General features: G+C 44.9%; 1 protein-coding gene across 6 annotated transcripts in view; it reads right to left on the reverse strand.

Annotated features, from left to right (window-relative positions):
* LINGO2 (leucine rich repeat and Ig domain containing 2) overlaps positions 1-20,821 on the reverse strand; it is a 2,307,572-nt gene that overhangs the window by 631,087 nt on the left and 1,655,664 nt on the right. Inside the window, exon 1 of one of the 6 annotated variants that reach the window (XM_075316937.1) lies at positions 17,656-17,676. The exons of the other annotated variants lie outside the window; for them this stretch is intronic. The gene's annotated coding sequence lies outside the window, so the exon portion shown is untranslated. Of the gene's footprint in view, positions 1-17,655; positions 17,677-20,821 lie in introns of those variants that run through there. 6 annotated transcript variants of the gene reach the window in all.

A 20,821-nucleotide genomic window follows, 5' to 3' on the forward strand; every position in this document is an offset into this window, starting at 1 on the left:
AATTTAGGAAAGACAAGCTGTATAATGATATGCCTTCAATTTCATAACAATATATCTCTATTGGACTCTATTCTTCACTAGAATATCTTTGTACATGCAGAGTTCAGTGGTGCATATAATGCAATGCATGGAGGCAGTATAAACCATACTAGGAAGCTCCTCAGGCCCTATGTATTGCCAAGTTTAACGGACAGGGCTCTACAATATGCATGAGCCCTTAAAAAGGACTTTTCATCATAGCATCCTTTTTTTTAGTTTATTAGATAAATTTTGTTACATCTGAAAACCATCCTGGAATCTATCAAGAGATAAAATTGCCTGCAAGAAGAAAAATGAAAAAGCCTAAGGGACGCTATTAACCCTATTTTATAGTCTAGATGCACTAGATACTTCATGTAAGCTGTTTGTACACTGTCTTTTTTTCCCCTGGTGGCTCTCCTCCTTTTATAGTTAAAATTTAAAAGAAAGTAAAGATGGTTGACACACTTTAAAGATATTGCTATTGCTGTGATGTTATAATAATGCATTCTTTGTATCTGGTGTTTGATGCAACAGTTTATTTCAATTAATAAATGATGATATTGTGGGAAGAAGTTGACATTGCAGGCACAGGGTAGAGAGGGCTAGCAGTTAAGGGTGCTTTAGCAATAGCACCCGCAATAGCACCCGCCCCCATCGTTCGTATGACATTATCGCTACAGCAGCGTCACACGCACATACCTTGTCAGCGAAATAGCTGTGACAGCCGAACAATCCCTCCCTCAAGGGGGAGGTGCATTTAGCGTCATAGCGACGTCACTGCGATGTCACTAAGCGGCCAGCCAATAGAAGCGGAGGGGTGGAGATGAGCGGCCGGAACATCCCGCCCACCTCCTTCCTTCCTCATTGCCGGTGGACGCAGGTAAGGAGATGTTCGTCGTTCCTGCGGTGTTACACATAGTGATGTGTGATCCAGCAGGAACGACGAACAAAATCGTACCTGTGGCAGCAGCGATATTAAGGAAAGGAGCCACGTGTCAACGATCACCATTTTTGATTGATTTTGCGATCGTTGATCGTCACTCCTTGGTGTCACACGCTGCGATGTCGCTACCGGATGTTCGTCACTAACGACGTGACCCCGACGATATATCGGTAGCGATGTCGCAGCGTGTAAAGCACCCTTAAGCCAAGACTTGAATTTGGGAGAATTTTTAGGGGCTAAAATGGAAGTTTGCCAGTAACTTCCAGCTAGAGAGTGAACAGTTGAGAATAGAGTTAGGTCCATCTCAGTAACTGGGAAAGACTAAAGGGCACAACGGGTGTGTGTGAAAGGAGATACAAGTAGCAAGCTTGTTACTGGATAGAAAATGTGTCTATATGAGTACAGAAGGTAGGTTAAAGTGCTCAGAAGAAAATGATGGGAAACAGACAGAAAAGTTCAGTTTCTGAAGTACCTATAGACTTGGGTCAGTGGGGACCCAGAGGCAACACAGAAGTGGAAAAGGATTGAGAATGCATGTAGGCCACACCTGGAAGTTTTAGTGAAGAAATACTGAACTGACCAGTCCTGAGCACATGTATTGCACAAAGTGAACTGTGGAAGGAAAAAAAGCAGAGGAAAGTGGAGAGCTCCATTTTAAAATACTGTATGACTTTAATGCTTTTAACAAGTTATATGCTGGCACATGTAGCCATAGTGTGTGTATTTTCTGTAAAACAGAAAATGTTATGAACAAGCTGTGTACCTACAACCTATTGTGTATAGTTTTCATTAGTTTTACTATCAAACTACAATTTATTTTGTATACTAGAGTGACTCCTTCCTTAATAAAATGCTGGGTCCCAGTTTGCTGCTTCATCTAGAACTTGTGGTCTCAGGGAAAATCTTTAAGGCCCCCTTCACACGTCCGTGAAAATCACGTACGTTTTTCACGGACGTGTCAAAGGTGCGTATTCTCCTCCGTGTGCCGTTTTTATAGCACAACGTGTTTTCTGTGTGTTATCCGTGATAACACACAGAGAAGGGGAACTTTCTGCTCACCTGTCCCTGGCGCTGCTGTCCGTGGTGCTGATCTTTGGTCTCCGGTCCTGCCGACTCCCCGCTGCTGTTTCCACCCGCAGTGGAGTGAATATTAAATGATCATAATGAGCGTGGGTCAGAAGCAAGTGACAGCAGCAGCTGAGATGGCAGGGCTGGAGAAGGTGAGTATAAATTTTTTTTTTACAAACACGTGTGTTTCTCCGGTGCGTGTCACACGGATCACATCCGTGCGGTCCGTGTGACACCCGTGATGCTGAAGAAAAATGGACATTTCTACGTGTGGAGCACACGGGCACGCGTATGCTCCACACGTACACACAGTCCATAGCAAAACACGCACGTGTGCGCAGACCCATTGATTTTAATGGGTCAACGTGTGCCTGTGTCTCCGGCATGTGAGGAAATGGACCAAAAATGTACTGGAGACACAGACGTGTGAAGGGGCCTAAGAGGAACTAGGGCACATCACCCAAGGAATGATTTTATCAGTGTTGGGGGTCTAAGTTGAACACCTGAACCCATGCGAGAGTTACAAGACTGTTGGAATTTTCCTATCCTTTGGCAAAAAACAGATTTATAAAAGGCAAGTACAGAAATGGATGAGCAATGCTGGAAACTAAGGAGAGCAGCTAGGTGAGACAAAATCTGGGAAGTGGTTTCTTTATGGTGTCATGGAGACTCTTCAATTTTATATACCATATTCGTTAAAGATCCTAACAGGACTAGAGTTGAGCACGGTTCGCGGTTCGAGGTTCTCCAGTTCTAGGCTCGAGTGATTTTGGGGCCTGTTCTAGATCGAACTAGAACTCGAGCTTTTTGCAAAAGCTTGATAGCTCTAGAAACGTTCGAGAACGGAATCTAGCAGCAAGAAAACAGCTAATTCCTAGCTGGCTTTGCGCTGTAATAGTGTAAGTCACTCTGTGACTCACACTATTATGAAATTTCAGTGTATAGTGTGCGGGAACAGTGCCTTCAGATCACTGCTGTATGGATAATGGTGATCCCCTTTTTTTTTTTTTTTTTCTTGTCTTCCTTCCCTAAGCGCGGGCGTGTAGTGGGGAGGGCCAGCATATCAGCCAATCCCAGACACACACAGCTAAGTGGACTTTTAGCCAGAGAAGCAACGGCATGTGTGATAGGATGTCCATGTCACATGTCCCTGCATTATAAAACCGGACATTTTCCTCCAGCATGCCATTATCGGCCCTCTGCGTCCTTGGTGTCAGACATCACTGGCGCAGCTCCATCCTTTGTCCTATCGCCGATACTGCTGCATGCGCTCCATACACAGCGCTGGACAGCTTAGGGATAGCACTTTCTATCAGTCCTTTTAAGGGCTCGTACCGGCAGGGTCAGAGCCATAGGTGACAGGTCCTGAAAACAGAGACAGCGTCTGTGTAGCTAAGGTCAGGGATTTCCTCGCTGCATTTCCCCATTAGGAGGGAATAGAAAGGCAGGCTTCCTTTCCTCTACCCAGAGCCCCACAATCCTGGCACTGTATCCTCCTGTCCTCTGCACACTCCAGCTCATTATAACTAAGCCATTATACTAGCAAACACTGAGTGTACCTAGTGGCATCCTAAACGTGGCTGTTGGACTTCTGTATAGTCCCAGTGGTGCACAGATATTTGCAGCACGTCTGCCTGCATTGCACACTCAAACTGATAGTTACTAAGCCATTATACTAGCAAACACTGAGTGAACTTAGTGTCATCCTAAACGTGGCTGTTGGACTTCTGTATAGTCCCAGTAGTGCACAGATATTTGCAGCACGTCTGCCTGCATTGTACACTCAAACTGATAGTTACTAAGCCATTATACTAGCAAACACTGAGTGTACCTAGTGGCATCCTAAACGTGACTGTTGGACTTCTGTATAGTCCCAGTAGTGCACAGATATTTGCAGCACGTCTGCCTGCATTGCACACTCAAACTGATAGTTACTAAGCCAATATACTAGCAAACACTGAGTGAACTTAGTGTCATCCTAAACGTGGCTGTTGGACTTCTGTATAGTCCCAGTAGTGCACAGATATTTGCAGCACCTCTGCCTGCATTGCACACTCAAACTGATAGTTACTAAGCCATTATACTAGCAAACACTGAGTGTACCTAGTGGCATCATAAACGTGGCTGTTGGACTTCTGTATAGTCCCAGTAGTGCACAGATATTTGCAGCACGTCTGCCTGCATTGCACACTCAAACTGATAGTTACTAAACCATTATACTAGCAAACACTGAGTGAACTTAGTGTCATCCTAAACGTGGCTGTTGGACTTCTGTATAGTCCCAGTAGTGCACAGATATTTGCAGCACGTCTGCCTGCATTGCACACTCAAACTCATAGTTACTAAGCCATTATACTAGCAAACACTGAGTGAACTTAGTGTCATTCTAAACGTGGCTGTTGGACTTCTGTATAGTCCCAGTAGTGCACAAATATTTGCAGCACGTCTGCCTGCATTGCACACTCAAACTGATAGTTACTAAGCCATTATACTAGCAATTTATGCTGCCAGTTTAAGGGCCGTAGTTGCATTGTCAGGGATATTTATTCTTTATTATTCTGCTGTTAATAAAGCTAGACCACCGCTGCAATCTACACCACCTCTCAATTTTTACTACCACATTTTCAGTGCACAATCTTGTCGCAATCAACATGAGTGGCAAAATGACAGATGCTGGTGGAAAGGGGAAGAGGCGTGGTGGAAAAGGAAAAAAAGGGTTTGTCCGTGGGGAAGGTTATCATCTGCTGAAGATAGACCATCTACCAGCAAAAGTAAGATGTCTACTACTTACCGTGGACAATCCGATGTGCTCCCTTTTTTACGGACATGAACAACAGGAACAAAGGTAGATGATGGTCAAAAAAGGAAAATGCTTGAATGGATCTCAAGTGGTCCAACAAGTGCCCTCTCGGCCACTTCAAGTACCGCATCCAAAAAACACCAGTCCTCTGAGTTGTCATCCCAATCAAACTTGCTTTTTCCCATCTCTGAAGTCTCCATCAGCCCTGCACAGTATGGTGGAACTGAGATGGCTGAGTCTGCAGAGCTGTTCAGTCACACTATAGCCTGGGAATCAGAGGTCTGCTCCCAAGCTACAGTGAGTACAGAACAGGAAATGGTCTGCAGTGATGCCCAGAACCTTTGTGACTCTGATTCAGGCCGTGAGGACCAAGTTTCTGAGCATATTGTTGACCCTTTGTCACAAACTGTAACACCTGTGGTTATAGACAATGAGGAACATACTGATGAAGATGAGACGCAGATACCTGATTGGGATGACAACTTAAATTTTCGGTCAGGGCAAGAAGAGGCTCGGTCTGAGGGGGAGGGGAGTGCAAACACAACAATTGATGATGAAGTTCTAGATCCCACCTACTGTCAACCCACAGTCAGGCACTCGAGGAGGTCAACAGAGGTGGCGGAGGAGGATGCAACTGATGACGAAGTTACCTTGCGCCTTCCTGGACAGAGTCGGAGTACTGGTAGCACGTCTACAACTGCATCCTCAGCCACCACTCTGCCTCTGAGCACTAGTCGGGGTGGATCAACAGGTTGCATGCCCTCTAAGCCTTGCCTAGCCTGGTCCTTTTTTGACATAGCAAAAGATCGCCCAAATTATGTGATCTGTAAAATTTGTCATGGTTCTCTTAGTAGAGTTCAAAACCTCAGCAGTTTGTCAGCTTCTTCCATGAATCGTCACATGAATAAATATCATATGTCCCGGTGGAAAGCTCCCCGTGCTGCAATGCGGCCTAGCGGAGCGAACCATCCACCGCCTGCCCCTTCCAGTGCATCCGCGCGCACTTCATCTTCTAGGACTGTGGGGACAGCTGTCACACCTGTTTTTCCACGCACAACTTCCACCACTGTAACCGCAACAGGCACTTTGCTTGGTAGGTCGTCAGTTGGTTTGGAAGGGGAAACAAGTGAGTGTGTACAGCTCTCTCAGACATCGATAGCACCAACGTTGGATGAAGGCAACATCATGTCTCCGCCTGCACTTTCCTCACAAACCTGCATTTTTCCAGGGACACCCTACTCAACACCGTCTACACACAGCAGCCAGATCTCTGTCCCTCAGATGTGGTCAAATAAAAGGCCATTTCCTGCGACCCATGACAAAGCTAAGAGGTTGACTCTATCCCTCTGTAAGCTCTTGGCTACCGAAATGCTGCCTTTCCGCCTAGTGGACACACAGAATTTTAGAGACCTTATGTCTGTCGCTGTGCCCCAGTACCAGATGCCTAGTCGACACTACTTCTCTAAGAAAGGTGTGCCCGCGCTACACCAGCATGTCACACAAAACATCACCGCTTCCTTGAGAAACGCTGTGTGTGAACGGGTGCATTTCACCACCGATACTTGGACCAGAAGGCATGGAGAGGGACGTTACATGTTGCTGACTGGGCACTGGGTAACTATGGTGATAGATGGTGAAGGGTCTGCTGCACAAGTCTTGCCGTTCCCACGACTTGTGTGTCAATCCTCTGTCTGTCCAAGTTCTGCCACTGCTTCTGCCTCCTCCACCTCATCTGGGTCCTCCACCTCTGCCCCAAGCCTGCCTGGTCAGGCCACCAGCGTTCTCACTGCGCAGAAGGAATCACGCACCCCTCATTACTATGCTGGCAGCAGAGCGCAACGGCATCAGGTGGTCTTTAGCTTGACATGTCTTGGGATTAAGAGTCACACAGCTGAGAAGTTGTGGTCAGCTCTGCGGTCCGAGTTTAATAAATTGTTGTCTCCACTCAACCTGCAGCCTGGTAAGGCCGTGGGCGACAATGCTGCAAACCTGGGTGCAGCCCTTCGCCTGGGCAAGGTGACACACGTACCTTGTATGGCTCACGTGTTGAACCTTGTCGTCCAGCAATTTTTAACACACTATCCCGGCCTAGATGGCCTTCTGACCAGGGCACGAAAACTGTCTGCTCACTTCCGCCGTTCAAGCGCCGCAGCTGAGCGACTTGCATCGCTCCAGAAGTCTTTCGGCCTGCCGGTTCATCGCCTGAAATGCGATGTGCCGACACGCTGGAATTCGACTCTCCACATGTTACAGCGACTGTGGCAGCACCACCGAGCCCTGGTGCAATACATCATGACGTATAGCCTGGGCCAACGAGATGCAGAGGTGGGGCAGATCACCCTGATGGAGTGGTCTCAGATCAAGGACCTATGCACCCTTCTGCACAGTTTCGACATGGCGACAAATATGTTTAGCGCTGACAATGCCATTATCAGCATGACAATTCCAGTCATTTACATGCTGGAGCACACGCTAAACACTATTCGGAGTCAGGGGGTGGGACAACAGGAAGGGGAGGAACTACAGGAGGATTCATATGCGCAAGGGACAACAACATCACCAAGGTCCAGACGTTCATTATCACCAACGCAGCAGGCATGGGACCATGGGGGACAGGGATCAACAAGGGCACATAGTAGCAGGCTAAATGTTGAGGAAGGTGCAGGAGAACATGAAGAAATGGAGGACGAACTGTCCATGGACATGGAAGACTCAGCAGATAAGGGAGACCTTGGTCAAATTTCTGTTGAAAGAGGTTGGGGGGAGATGTCAGAGGAAGAAAGAACGGTTAGCACCTATATGCCACAAACACAGCGTGGACTTGGTCCGCATGGCTGCGCAAGACACATGAGTGCCTTCTTGTTGCACTACCTCCAACATGACCCTCGGATTGTCAAAATTAGAAGTGATGATGACTACTGGATTGCCACACTATTAGATCCCCGGTACAAGTCCAAATTTTGTGACATAATTCCAGCCATAGAAAGGGACGCACGTATGCAGGAGTACCAGCAGAAGCTGTTACTCGATCTTAGATCCGCTTTTCCACCAAACAACCGTGCAGGTGCAGGGAGAGATTCTCCCAGTTGTAACTTGACAAACATGGGACGGTCTCGTCATCTTCAACAGTCTACCCGTACCAGTAGGACCATATCTGGTGCTGGTAACAGCAATTTTATGGAATCTTTTCATAATTTTTTTAGACCCTCCTTTGCAAGGCCACCAGAGACAACAAGTCTGACACATAGTCAACGGCTGGAGAGGATGATACAGGAGTATCTCCAAATGAACATCGATGCCATAACTTTGCAAATGGAGCCTTGCTCCTTTTGGGCTTTAAATCTAGAAAAATGGCCAGAGCTCTCCAGTTACGCCTTGGAGATTTTGTCGTGTCCAGCTGCCAACGTTGTCTCTGAACGTGTCTTCAGTGCTGCTGGGTGTGTGCTGACAGATAAGTGCACGCGTCTGTCCAGTGACAATGTGGACAGACTGACGTTCATCAAAATGAACAAGTCATGGATCCAGAAGGAATTTACTACCCCTGTGTCATCCTGGGGAGAGTAAATGCTTGTGGATTTGGAATGTGCTTGATGCAAATCAAAACATCCTGTTTGCAACTAGGGCACAAGTGCTGCCACTGATAAGGTGTCTGTGTGGGGCCCAATTTTTGGAAAATAAGGGAGACTCCACTTGGAGTAACCCTTGCTTGCTGTGTTTTTTAAAATGATCCAAGATGAACAGAGCTGGGATCAGGAAAGACTTTGCTACCAACCCCGGTGTCATCCTGGGGACGGTTAAGAATAGCTTTTTTTTTAATGTGCTTGATGCAAATCAAAACATCCTGTTTGCAACTAGGGCACAAGTGCTGCCACTGATAAGGTGTCTGTGTGGGGCCCAATTTTTGGAAAAAAAGGGAGACTCCGCTTGGAGTAACCCTTGCTTGCTGTGTTTTTTAAAAATGATCCAAGATGAACAGAGCTGGGATCAGGAAAGACTTTGCTACCTACCCCGGTGTCATCCTGGGGACGGTTAAGAATAGCGTATTTTTGAATGTGCTTGATGCAAATCAAAACATCCTGTTTGCAACTAGGGCACAAGTGCTGCCACTGAGTGATAAGGTGTCTGTGTGGGGCCCAATTTTTGGAAAAAAGGGAGACTCCGCTTGGAGTAACCCTTGCTTGCTGTGTTTTTTAAAAATAATCCAAGATGAACAGAGCTGGGATCAGGAAAGACTTTGCTACCAACCCCGGTGTCATCCTGGGGACGGTTAAGAATAGCGTATTTTTGAATGTGCTTGATGCAAATCAAAACATCCTATTTGCAACTAGGGCACAAGTGCTGCCACTGATAAGGTGTCTGTGTGGGGCCCAATTTTTGGAAAAAAAGGGAGACTCCGCTTGGAGTAACCCTTGCTTGCTGTGTTTTTTAAAAATGATCCAGGATGAACAGAGCTGGGATCAGGAAATACTTTGCTACCAACCCCGGTGTCATTCTGGGGACGGTTAAGAATAGCGTATTTTTGAATGTGCTTGATGCAAATCTAGCAGTGAATTGTACAACTGGGGCACAAGTGCTGCCACTGAATGAGTGGGTGTGTGGCCCAATTTTTGGAAAAAAGGGAGACTCCGCTTGGAGTCACCTTGCGGTGTTTTACATGATTTTAGAAAGGCGTGCCATGCCTATATCTGTGTGTCCTCCGCTTTTTCCTTGTCCAGCTCTTTTGTTTTCACATGAGTATATGTCCTTGTCACTTTCCCATGTGTTTGTGTTGTGTTGTGAGTTGTTTGTCACCTTTTGGACACCTTTGAGGGTGTTTTCTAGGTGTTTTTATGTGTTTGTGATTGCCTGCCATTGTTTCCTATGCAGTTCGAGTTCGGTTCGTCGAACGTTCGACGAGCCGAACTCGAACGGGACCTCCGTTCGGTGAACCAACCTCGAGCCGAACCGCGACCAGTTCGCTCCTCTCTAAACAGGACAGTGTGTGGATGCTGCATATGCTGAAGTGTGCTAGCAGAACACCATGTGCCCATTACATTTTCAGCTTTCTTTTACATGTACCTCTTAAACAGTATTGTTTTGATTTGCAACAATTTTGTAAAATGATTTGAACCTTTTTTGTAAAATTGTCTTTTTTTGTTAGTTTGTTTTCTGACTTACATCAATGTGACTTTCCCAGATGTTTTACACTGATTTATTAAATGTGACCTTTTTTAAAAATATTGCACAATTTGGTGCGAATACTGTAGATTTTGGATCCCCTTGAGTGATTTTATGAACAATATTTTTGGGGGTAAAAAAATTGTACCAATTTGCAAATTGTGCAAATTTTTGCCCTAAAACTTGCTAAAAAGATCAAAGACAAAAAAAAGAGGAAAAAATAAATATTTTGAAGAATTTGACAGGAAAATGGCAAAGGAAATCACCAAAAAAAGTTACTTAAAAAATAAATAAATAAATAAATCATGACTAGTGCCATTGTCGTTGCTGCTCACTAAGCATAATTGTATGCATACTGCCTTCTGCAAAGGGAGCAATTGACACCACAGCTAGGCTAGGCTGACGAGAGTTGGAGTCTAACAATGAGGGGGGACAACACTAAGCTTTCTCAGAGGCTGTTGGCTACATAATCTTCCCATGAAAATGTGAGATCTCATTAGTTATGGCAAGATCTTGCCGTCCTAACTACAATGAGTGATATTTAATTTAAATTGATATATATTTAATTGCCATTCCCAAGCTGTCATTTTAAGCCTTTTGTGTGAGAGTTTGCCAACATGATAAATGCAGTTTAGACGTGTATAGAATAAAATCTAGTTCCACAAATCTCATGCAAACAGCCAATGTGTAATGTATAATTCACTGTATCACCAGGGACTTGTCATTGGATGGAACACTAATCACCGAGCATTATCCCTGAGCACCTCCTACACCACTGCTTCTTATCAATGAGCGTCCACCAGGGTCTGTACACGATTCATTCATCTCATTTGTTATGTCATATAGTGCATTTGTGGTCTTGTATACAGCACACAGAATGACTCATTTTATGTTTTCTATAATTTAATACGCTGTTCTGAAGCTCTGTACTCCTACAATGTTGTCACTGAAAGCATCGCTAATTTTCTGTAGGATCAATGAGAAAAGTGTCTGAAGAGATGGTGAATAGACAAAAAGAACCAAAACTGCAGTATTATATTGTAGCACAAGTACAGTAAAAATGGAAATGCACTGGCAATACAATAACTGCACATGTTGGCCTGGTAATACATATAAAGCTACTGCGGCTTTATAAAAAGCAATCAGCGTTCGCACCTACTGTACTGTTTGAAAAGCAATCAGTTCAGTATGACGTATCCTTTATTCAGCCATAAAATACCCTTCACAATCAATATCTCAAGCAGAAAACCATTTATGTTAGGATTCCCTTTGTCTCTTTCTTACCAGCTGTGCCACACAGAGGAAGAGGAGAGCAGTGTGAAACGATAATTATTTATCATGGTGCACAGATTCCAAAGAATTTCTTGCATATGAACAGTGGATAAAAAGTGACTTTCAAAAGTAGCTTCACAATTCACATATCAGTTCCACCTGAGTGAAAGGGGGCTACTCCACTAAGGACCTAAGAGCACTGAAACCTCCTCTCTACATAATGTAGCCTTAATACTGGTGGCCTCTGACTTATACTTAAAGGGAACCTGAAGAGTTCCACATGCCCTCCAACCCCCTATCACAGGGGTGGGATTCAAATTTTTAACAACTGGTTCTCTGTAAACCCCGCCCATTTGAAAACCACACCCATTCTGTGACCACACCCATTTTGTTAGCCACACCCATTTTCACGCACTTTCCTCGACCAAAAAATACAAGAAATTTAAAGTAAAATCTCCTTCCCCTCCTATACCTTCACTCTCCTGTCCAGTACCAGTTGTTCCCGTCACTGTCAGTCTTATTGTATTAAATGATTTTGCTACAGTTTTTAAAAATTATTACTAAAGGAGCCCTGATAAAATTGAAATGGACGACCTTCCCCATACAGATCTCATCCCATGTGGTCTCTTTCCCCTGCAGATGCAATCCCATTATGGCCTCTTTTCCCCTGCAGATGCCATCCCATTATGGCCTCTTTCCCCTGCAGATTCCATCCCATTATGGCCTCTTTCCCTTGCAGATCCTATCTCATTATGGCCTCTTTCCCTTGCAGATCCCATCCCATTATGGCCTCTTTCCCCCTGCAGATCCCATCCCATTATGGCCTCTTTCCCCTGCAGATCCCATCCCATTATGGCCTCTTTCCCCCTGCAGATCCCATCCCATTATGGCCTCTTTCCCCAGCAGATCTCATCCCATGTGCTCCTTTTCCACTGCAGATCCTGTCCCATATGGCTCCTTTTCCCATATAGCTCCCATCTTATGTGGCCTCTCCCCATTTAGCCACATATAGCTCCCATCTTATATGGCCTCCTCTTCTCATATAGCCACATATAACTCCTATCTTATATGGCCTCCTCTCCCCATATAGCCACATATAGCTACCATCATATATGGGCTCCTCTCCCCATATAGCCACATATAGCTGCCATCCCATATGGCCTCCTCTCCCCATATAGCCACATATAGCTGCCATCTTATATGGCCTCCTCTCCCCATATAGCCACATATAGCTGCAATTTTATATGGCCTCCTCTCCCCATATAGCCACATATAGCTCCTATCTTATATGGCCTCCTCTCCCCATATAGCCACATATAGCTGCCATCATATATGGGCTCCTCTCCCCATATAGCCACATATAGCTGCCATCTTATATGACCTCCTCTCCCCATATAGCCACATATAGCTGCCATATGATATGGCCTCCTCTCCCCATATAGCCACATATAGCTGCCATCTTATATGGCTTCCTCTCCCCATATAGCAACATATAGCTGCCATCTTAATGTGGCTCCTCTCCCCCTATAGCCACATATAGCTGCCATCTTATATGGCCTCCTCTCCCCATATAGCCACATATAGCTGCCATCTTAATGCAGCTCCTCTCCTTGCTCCCTGCATCTTTGGCTCACTGAGCGCTTACCTGCTCCAGGCACCGGCGACTTCTCCTCTGTCTTCCGTCCTCCGCGGCACTCTGCACACTGTGACGCTGACAGATGGCAGGAGGAGGAGATACCCCCCACACTGCCGTGTCCTCTGCAGCGTCAGCACGTTGCTGCACACCGGGTTAGGGAGCAGACAGGCTTCACTGAACCCAGAAGTGCGGCGCAGAGGTACGGGGATTCATTTGTGTTAGAGTCTTAAAGAGACACTAACACAAATGAATGCAGGGAACCAGATCACCGCAGCTGTTTCTTGCCGGTTCTGGGAACTGGCTGCTATTTTAACAACCGGTTCTCCAGAACTGGACAGAACCGGCTGAATCCCACCCCTGCCCTATCATTAATATATTCCTTTCTAAATACCCTGCCCACAAGTCAGTTATACTGTCTGACTACAGATGGGTGGACTCTCAGAAAACCGAGACCGGCGGGTCCCTTCTAATATTTTTAAAAAATCCGGTTCCAGTCTGGAGTCCAGTACCCGTATAAGTTTATGAGAAACAAAATCCTGCTCTTAAAAATGTTGTTGGAAGGGATGGGGGATAGGATTGCAAGCGGTGTACTCACCGAAGCTCCGTGTTATGATAGGCCACTACTTCCAGGTCGCATATTCACTTCCGGAGCAGTGTGCGTCTAGATGGTGCACTAAAAATGAAGGTAGATGCTAGAATGTACAGGCTCTTTCCAGGTATGACATAATTTGTCACATGATGGGGGCATGTTCAAAATACAGCCCAGATTAGAATAAACATTCTTTTTCTAAGTCCACGTGGGCATGGAGTTGTTTATAACAGGCATGATGGTCTGGGGGTAAGACCCTAAGATTGGAGGGAGGTATGAGCAGATCTCTGCTCCTGCGATGATGGGTCCTCCTCTGCTAATTCTGAGACTTCTGTTTCATGCAGCAGGAGTCTGAGGATGAGCGTTATGTGTGCTCCTTTGCTCATCCTGAGCCTGCTGCTTCATGATTCATTAATCAGGCGGATCAGGATGAGCTGCACCCACGATGTGTCATCTGCTCATACTGAGCCTCCTGCTTCATTGGTAGCAGGCAGACGCTTTCACATAGGCTGGGGGCACATCCGACTGCAACCAATCACAGACACCAGGACAGCCGGTGGGCGGAGAAAGCAGGGAAAACACTGCACATGTATGAGCAATGATGAATGGCCCAGAGAGGCCGCAGGAGCAGCGTACAGCTACATGAAAGCAGTTTACAGCTACGCCGGAGCCTTGGTAAGTGTGAAGTGCTTGCTTCATTTTTATTTTCTTTATTTTTGCTTTATTTTTTTAAATTTCTCAAGTGCCAGATACGGATCAAACACCCGGATTCCAAGTGCCCAAGTCTGGCACCCAGGCACCTTTTAAACCGTGAAGATCCAGACTTTTACAGTCCGGGTCCGCCCATCACTATGTCTGACACAAAAACAGATTTTTTTAAAAATGCATTTTTAAAGTTCGTTTCTAATATGCCAATTTCATTTGACTAGTCAAGGAGGTGCTTCTTTCTACTGACTAACAGAAACTAAAAAGTGGGGAGACAAAGGGCGCAATAGGGTCTTACCCGATATATCAAGTGGTGATAGGAAAGGAACAGTAACACTCACCTGTGATATAGAAGTGTTAAATGGTTTCTCTATTTCTTTATTAAAGATATTTTATTTCATTAGTAAGTATATCTGGTGGTAGTTCATAGTCATTATAGAGCCTTCGGAATAAGAGACATAGGGTTGTGCCAGTCACAACTCCTTCAAAAGCATGTGAGTGTCCGTGTGATTCAAGCAGCGGCCCCGTATAACAATATAGAATGTTAATTATATATAGAGAGGGAACCACGGGTATATGCCGCGCTAAAAACCACTGAAGTGGAAATGATGTGAAAATTTCTCTTTTATTTACAGCATTCCTACGCGTTTCAGAGACAAAGACCGTCTCCTTCTTCAGGGAAAAAAGAAATCTTTTTTCCCTGAAGAAGGAGACGGTCTTTGTCTCTGAAACGCGTAGGAATGCTGTAAATAAAAGAGAAATTTTCACATCATTTCCACTTCAGTGGTTTTTAGCGCGGCATATACCTGTGGTTCCCTTTCTACTGACTAGTCATCCCACTTACCATGTTATTACACCCGAACCAGCGTCATCACCAGCTCTCTGCAAATTTCACGCATATGTGACTTTCTTTCTTACACCTTAGTGTGCCTCTGAAGCTGGGTGTATGCATGCCAGCTTCAGCGATGTGTGGAGAAGCAGATGTCCCTCTAGTAGCCAAAAAGCTAGTCATCCAGTAAAAGGCTATGTGCACACGTAGCGTATTTGCATGCAGTTACGATGTGATCTGCACCGCAGCGTAACTGCATGCATCCTGTGTCCCCAGCATAATCTATGAAGATCATGCAGGAGCTGTGTGCACGTGGCGTATTAGAGCGCAGCACTTCGGCTGCTGCCCGAAGCGCGCGTTCTAAGAAGTGACATGTCACTTATTTCGTGCGCTCTGCATGCATCCCCCGCTCTGTCTATGAGAGGGGCTGCAGTCAGAGCGCATGGAATCGGCTTTTTTTTTTTCATTACGGACTCTTTCTGCAGCGATTTGACGCGCACATGTGCTGTTCAAATCGGGACAGAACGCTACATGCACACATAGCCTAAAGGGCTGGTGAGGCAGGGTATATACATATTCTGGTGAGTTGGAGGGCATGGGGGACCTGTCAGGTGTCCTATAAATCTGCTATTTTATGATACCTCTGTGGATGTATGCTGTTTTAATAAAATTTAAATTACAGAAATAGTTTTATTATATACTGGTCCATTAAGAACCCAGCCAACAAGTAAAATGAACCAGTGATTATGGGAAATAGAGGTCCATGGCTTAGTAATAAATCTCATGTATTTATGGGTGTACTGTGTGGTATATATTAATGCTGCTGAGCTGTATGTCTGCAGCACCTTTGGTCACATGACTAATTAAAGTCAGTTAAATGTGCTACTGATGGAAGGAAGACATGCTTGTATAAGTATAGCAAGCAAAAAAAAAATCCAGCTGTGTGATGTGCAAAAAATGGATTTCATAGAAAATCCAAGGGTTGAAATTCAGACATGAATTGTCATGTACAAAAATCCATCAAAGCATTGTAGATTTATTCATTTCAGATGAGAACCATCCTTAATCATGAAGTATGGCTGACTTGGTTCCAATAGACAATCCTGTAAAGACTGAGGGCAAACATGTATGACTGAGAAAAGGGCTGCTGGTTGAAGGGACGGTAGAAGAGCGTGTTCTAGCTGCAGATAAAGAATCATTGAATGAGACATATTCCCACCGGCAGTAGCAGACAGGGCTATGCTGTGAGAATCCTTATGTTTATTGAAATACTAAAAGGTGGCCCGATTCTAACGTATCGGGTAGTCTAGAATGTGTATGTAGGTTAGCAGATTGAATAATAAGGTAATGAATGGACTGGATGGGTTAGGTTTAATTTAGTATTCTTATAATTGTTTATTGGTTTTAAAATGAGAAACAACAGAAGGAACTGTTTTAATAGATGAGTCTAATGTTTAATGATGTCCATGGCTTGTAATGAAAGAAGGCCATGAACAGTGTAAAGTTAAGTAAAAATATGCTGATGCTGTGATGTGGTCCAATGCTGGTATGTGCCCCCATCTACATGCAGCCACCATCCTGACATGTGCCCCCATTCTGTGGGGTAATGTGTGTGGGGGGCGAAGTGCGGGGTGGGTGGAGTCGAGCGGGGCCATGGTGCTGAGGACGTCAGTGCTGGGGACTGCATGGCTGGGGACAGGTGACTATCCATGTGTGTGAGTGTGTTCAGTGTATATCATGCGGAGGGCGGAGCCGAGTGGGGTCATGTGTGCAGGGGGGCGGAGTGCGGGGGGTGGAGCCGAGCGGGGCCATGGTGCTGAGGACGTCAGTGCTGGGGACTGCATGGCTGGGGACAGGTGACTATCCAGGTGTGTGTGTGTTCAGTGTATACATGCGGAGGGCGGAGTGCAGGGGGCGGAGCCGAGTGGGGTAATGTGTGCAGGGGGCAGAGTGTGGGGGGGTGGAGCCGAGCGAGGCCATGGTGCTGAGGACATCAGTGCTGGGAACTGCATGGCAGGGGACAGGTGACTGCTCGTGTGTGTGTATGTGTGTGTGTGTGTGCGTGTGTTCAGTGTATACATGCAGAGGGCGGAGTGCGGGGGGTGGAGCCGAGTGGGGTAATGTGTGCGGGGGGTGGAGGCGAGCGATGGGCATTTGTCGGCTGGGTTGCTGGTGTGGGCTCCTGGGGGTGCAGCACTCACCGGGGAGTTGGGGCTCTGTGTGGGTACCGGGAAAAGTGTCAGGCGTCGTCCTGTCGGCCCGTAGTTCGGGCTGTTCAGTTAGCTGAGCCGTTGGTCACAGGCTCTTTAGCGCGCTCGGTGTGGCGACGTTTGTCACTGTAATGATGTCATTTTGGAGCAAGACAGACAGAATAAGGCAATTATATATATAGTTATTTCACTTAGCCATTTGGCCACTTATCCCATCCATCATATTATTTACATAGATACAATGTGTTAAAAAAAATCCTACCCAGTTACCTTTTCCACATTTTTTCACGTTACACCCACAAACTTAAAGAGGCGGTTTGAAGTAAAACTAAAATGTAATTCTAAATCCCTATTATCTATCAACAGGAAAGAAATGCCTGATAGGTGAGTAAAATACTAAGCCTCTTTTACTCCTTGCTACATACCGGAAGTGAGGAGCAATCTAAATGAGGTGGCGGCTCCCTTAGATGTTGATGTGACTTATGGAGACAGTTCTCAGCTCTGTTGCCAGCCTCATGGATAGGTTTATTCTGCAGGGAGGACACAACACCATCAACATTTGTGTCACTTTTTAATAATCAGAAACATATCAGTGTGAAAAATATATAATAGAGGGGAGAACCTAGAAGGGGGCAATTACTTTTCAGCAGCACTAGAGTTATCAATATATCGGATGACTGCTGTGCTTGTTTTCAGTAGGTGCTGAGCATTTGATGAATACCATTAATGAGCAGTTATAGGTGACTGGGAAATATTGATTTGTATGAGTGCTATAGTCTCTGTGTGTAATGGGAAACACCTTGATAAACAAGACTGAACACACATCAGTCTCATGAGAATGTGACATTTCCCAAGTATGTCTCCAGATGACCAGAAAAACGATGTTATTCACTTCCTCCTAATTACAGTGAGAGTGTAACCTCTCAGCGGCATTGTCAGTTCTCCATTACTGACCACTGGGATCATAGGACATGCATTTATTCAATGAGGGATTCCAGATAAGAGCATCATTAAAATATACACCACATTCATACAAACACAGCAGGCCTCTCTGGCGGATACACTGGTTTGGCTGCTGAGCAAGAACAAAGCCCGGTCCCTGTGTAAACCCTTCTGAGCATAGACATTTCATATACAAATACATATTGATTGCAGAAATGCTGAATTTCAACATAAAAACTTAGTTTTCATCTGAAAGGTAACAATTTGATCTCCACTGTGCATCTAAATAGTAAAATTATCAATAATGGGTGGTGCTTATTTTGCATTCTATACAAATATCACAGATGTAAAACAGAAACAGAAAATACAACAATATTGTGTTGAAAATTTTCTAATATAGTCTAAATGATCTTAGTGCTTTCACAGGAAGTTTTAAAGGGAATCTGTAAGCAGGTTTTTACTGTGTAAACTGAGAACAGAATGCTGTAGGGGTTAAAAGACAAAAAGCAACTATGCTTCCCTTATCAGGGTGTGCTATTGTTTACTTAAATTATTGGCTTTATTACCTTGTGATTACCATTGCAGGACTAGAAATGATATGTGCAGAGAAGTCCAACATGCCCCCTGCTTGACACCTTACTGTTTATAGATAGTAACTTCCTAGTCCCTGCTGTGGACAGGACAGCTCTCTCAGCTCAGCTACATGCTTAAAGCTCAATTTATTTTCCTATATTATGTTGTTGTCAGATAAGGTAGTTAAAACCTGCTGACAGATTCCCTTTAAAGCACAATTTCCTGAAGATAATCTCCACATGCCAAAGATGTATAAAATCTACCCACCTACTAGACATGTAGACTAGCTTTACAAGGATTTTTTTTCAAACCCCCAGCCGTGTGCTTATCTTGGCTGTGTATCAAAATAAGAGGGACCGCATGCAACTTTTTAAAAAATTACTTAAACAATATAAAAAACAGTATACTGTCCAGCCCGAATTTTGATACTCAGCCATGAAAAATCCGACACCTGGGAACTGGTATTCTCAGGCTGGGGAGGTCCATAGTTTTTTTGATCCACAGCATGAAAATAGCAGCCTGCAGCTACCCAGGATTGTTGCATCCATTACATGCAACAATCCTGGCTCATCCTGATGGCCCTTGGTGCAGTGGCATTCGGAGTATAAGGGGTTAATGAATGCTCACAGCTGCCACTAAGTCCTAGATTAAAAATGGGAGGTTTCTATGAGACTGACCTACTACTAACCTATAAGTAAAAAGAAATAAACACAAACACCGAAAAAAATCCTTTATTTAAAAAAAATATAAAAAACTCAAACTCTTTCACCCCTTTATTAACCCCAAACACCCAATTCCAATGTAATGCACATTAGGTCCCACAATGATTGCAGCTCTGCTACATACTGAAGGAACAGCACACGAGCATAGAATATGATGGCACACTGTGGGCTTCAGGCAGAGACTGAGCTGAGATTAGCGGTGACATTATTCAGTTTCCCACAGTCCTCCACCTGTGACCACAGGTAATCTGACCTCAGGTGACCTCATTAAACTCAGTGACCTCACCTCTGGTATTTTAGGGGTTAATAAAGCAGAGAAACAGGGTAGGATTTTTGTATTTTTTTTCAAATAAAGGATTTTATTGGTGTTTGTATTTATTTCTTTTCGCTTACAGAGTAGTAATTAGATGCCTCCCATTACTTATATAGGGCTTAGTGGCAATTGTGAGCTGGAACTAACCACTTATTGCCCTGATTGCCACTGCAACTGGGCAATCGGAATGAGCCAGGTAAAGTTGTGAGGTTGTTGCATGTAATGGATGCGACAATCCTGGGTGGCTACAGGCTGCTACTTTTAGGCTGGGGGTCCAATAACCATGGGTCTCAGCAACCTGTGAATACTAGCCCTCAGCCCTTGGCATTTTCATGGCATCAATCAAAATTAGGGGGAATAGCAAACCCTTTGCTTTTCATTACTTATTTAAATAATTTTAAAAAAAAGCCAGGTCACTCTTATTTTGATACACAGCCAAGATAAGCACATGGCTGGGGGCTGCAGCATATTGCCATATGCTGAGTATCAAAATATGGGTGATATAGGGGATCCTGCACCAAATTATTTATTTATTTTTACACCACGATAGGGACACACACAGCGTGAACAATAGTAAGCAGTCATACACGCTGTCCCACAGGGTGTGGGTGAGGTCTGACTGCAACCTATCAGAGACGCTGAGACTTCCGGTGGGCAGGGGAAGCAGTGCATATGTATGAAGGCTAATTAGATGCTTCGAAAGTAGCGTTTTACAGCAGCATGGGAAACATTGGTAATTATAACGTGCTTGTGCTAATCCCCCCATCCCTTCTACTATCATTTTAAAGCACCAGATTCTGGTCCCCATAGACTTGTATGGGGACCGGCGTATGGGCCGATATCCAGAATCAATTCTGGGCCTGAACTTAGTTGTTTTTAAACCTCGTTGGACCCGCCGATCCTGGGTATCTGTGGGTCTGCCCATGACTAGTCGCAAATGCTGTGCTGACTCTAACTATAACTGCAGTGTAAGACTCATAACATTAGAACAAAAATTGCATGGGGAGCTTCAGGGCATGGGTTTCCATGGCCGGGCAGCTG

The sequence above is a fragment of the Anomaloglossus baeobatrachus genome, chromosome 1 (assembly GCF_048569485.1).
Source record: "Anomaloglossus baeobatrachus isolate aAnoBae1 chromosome 1, aAnoBae1.hap1, whole genome shotgun sequence".
Classification (NCBI taxonomy): domain Eukaryota; kingdom Metazoa; phylum Chordata; class Amphibia; order Anura; family Aromobatidae; genus Anomaloglossus; species Anomaloglossus baeobatrachus.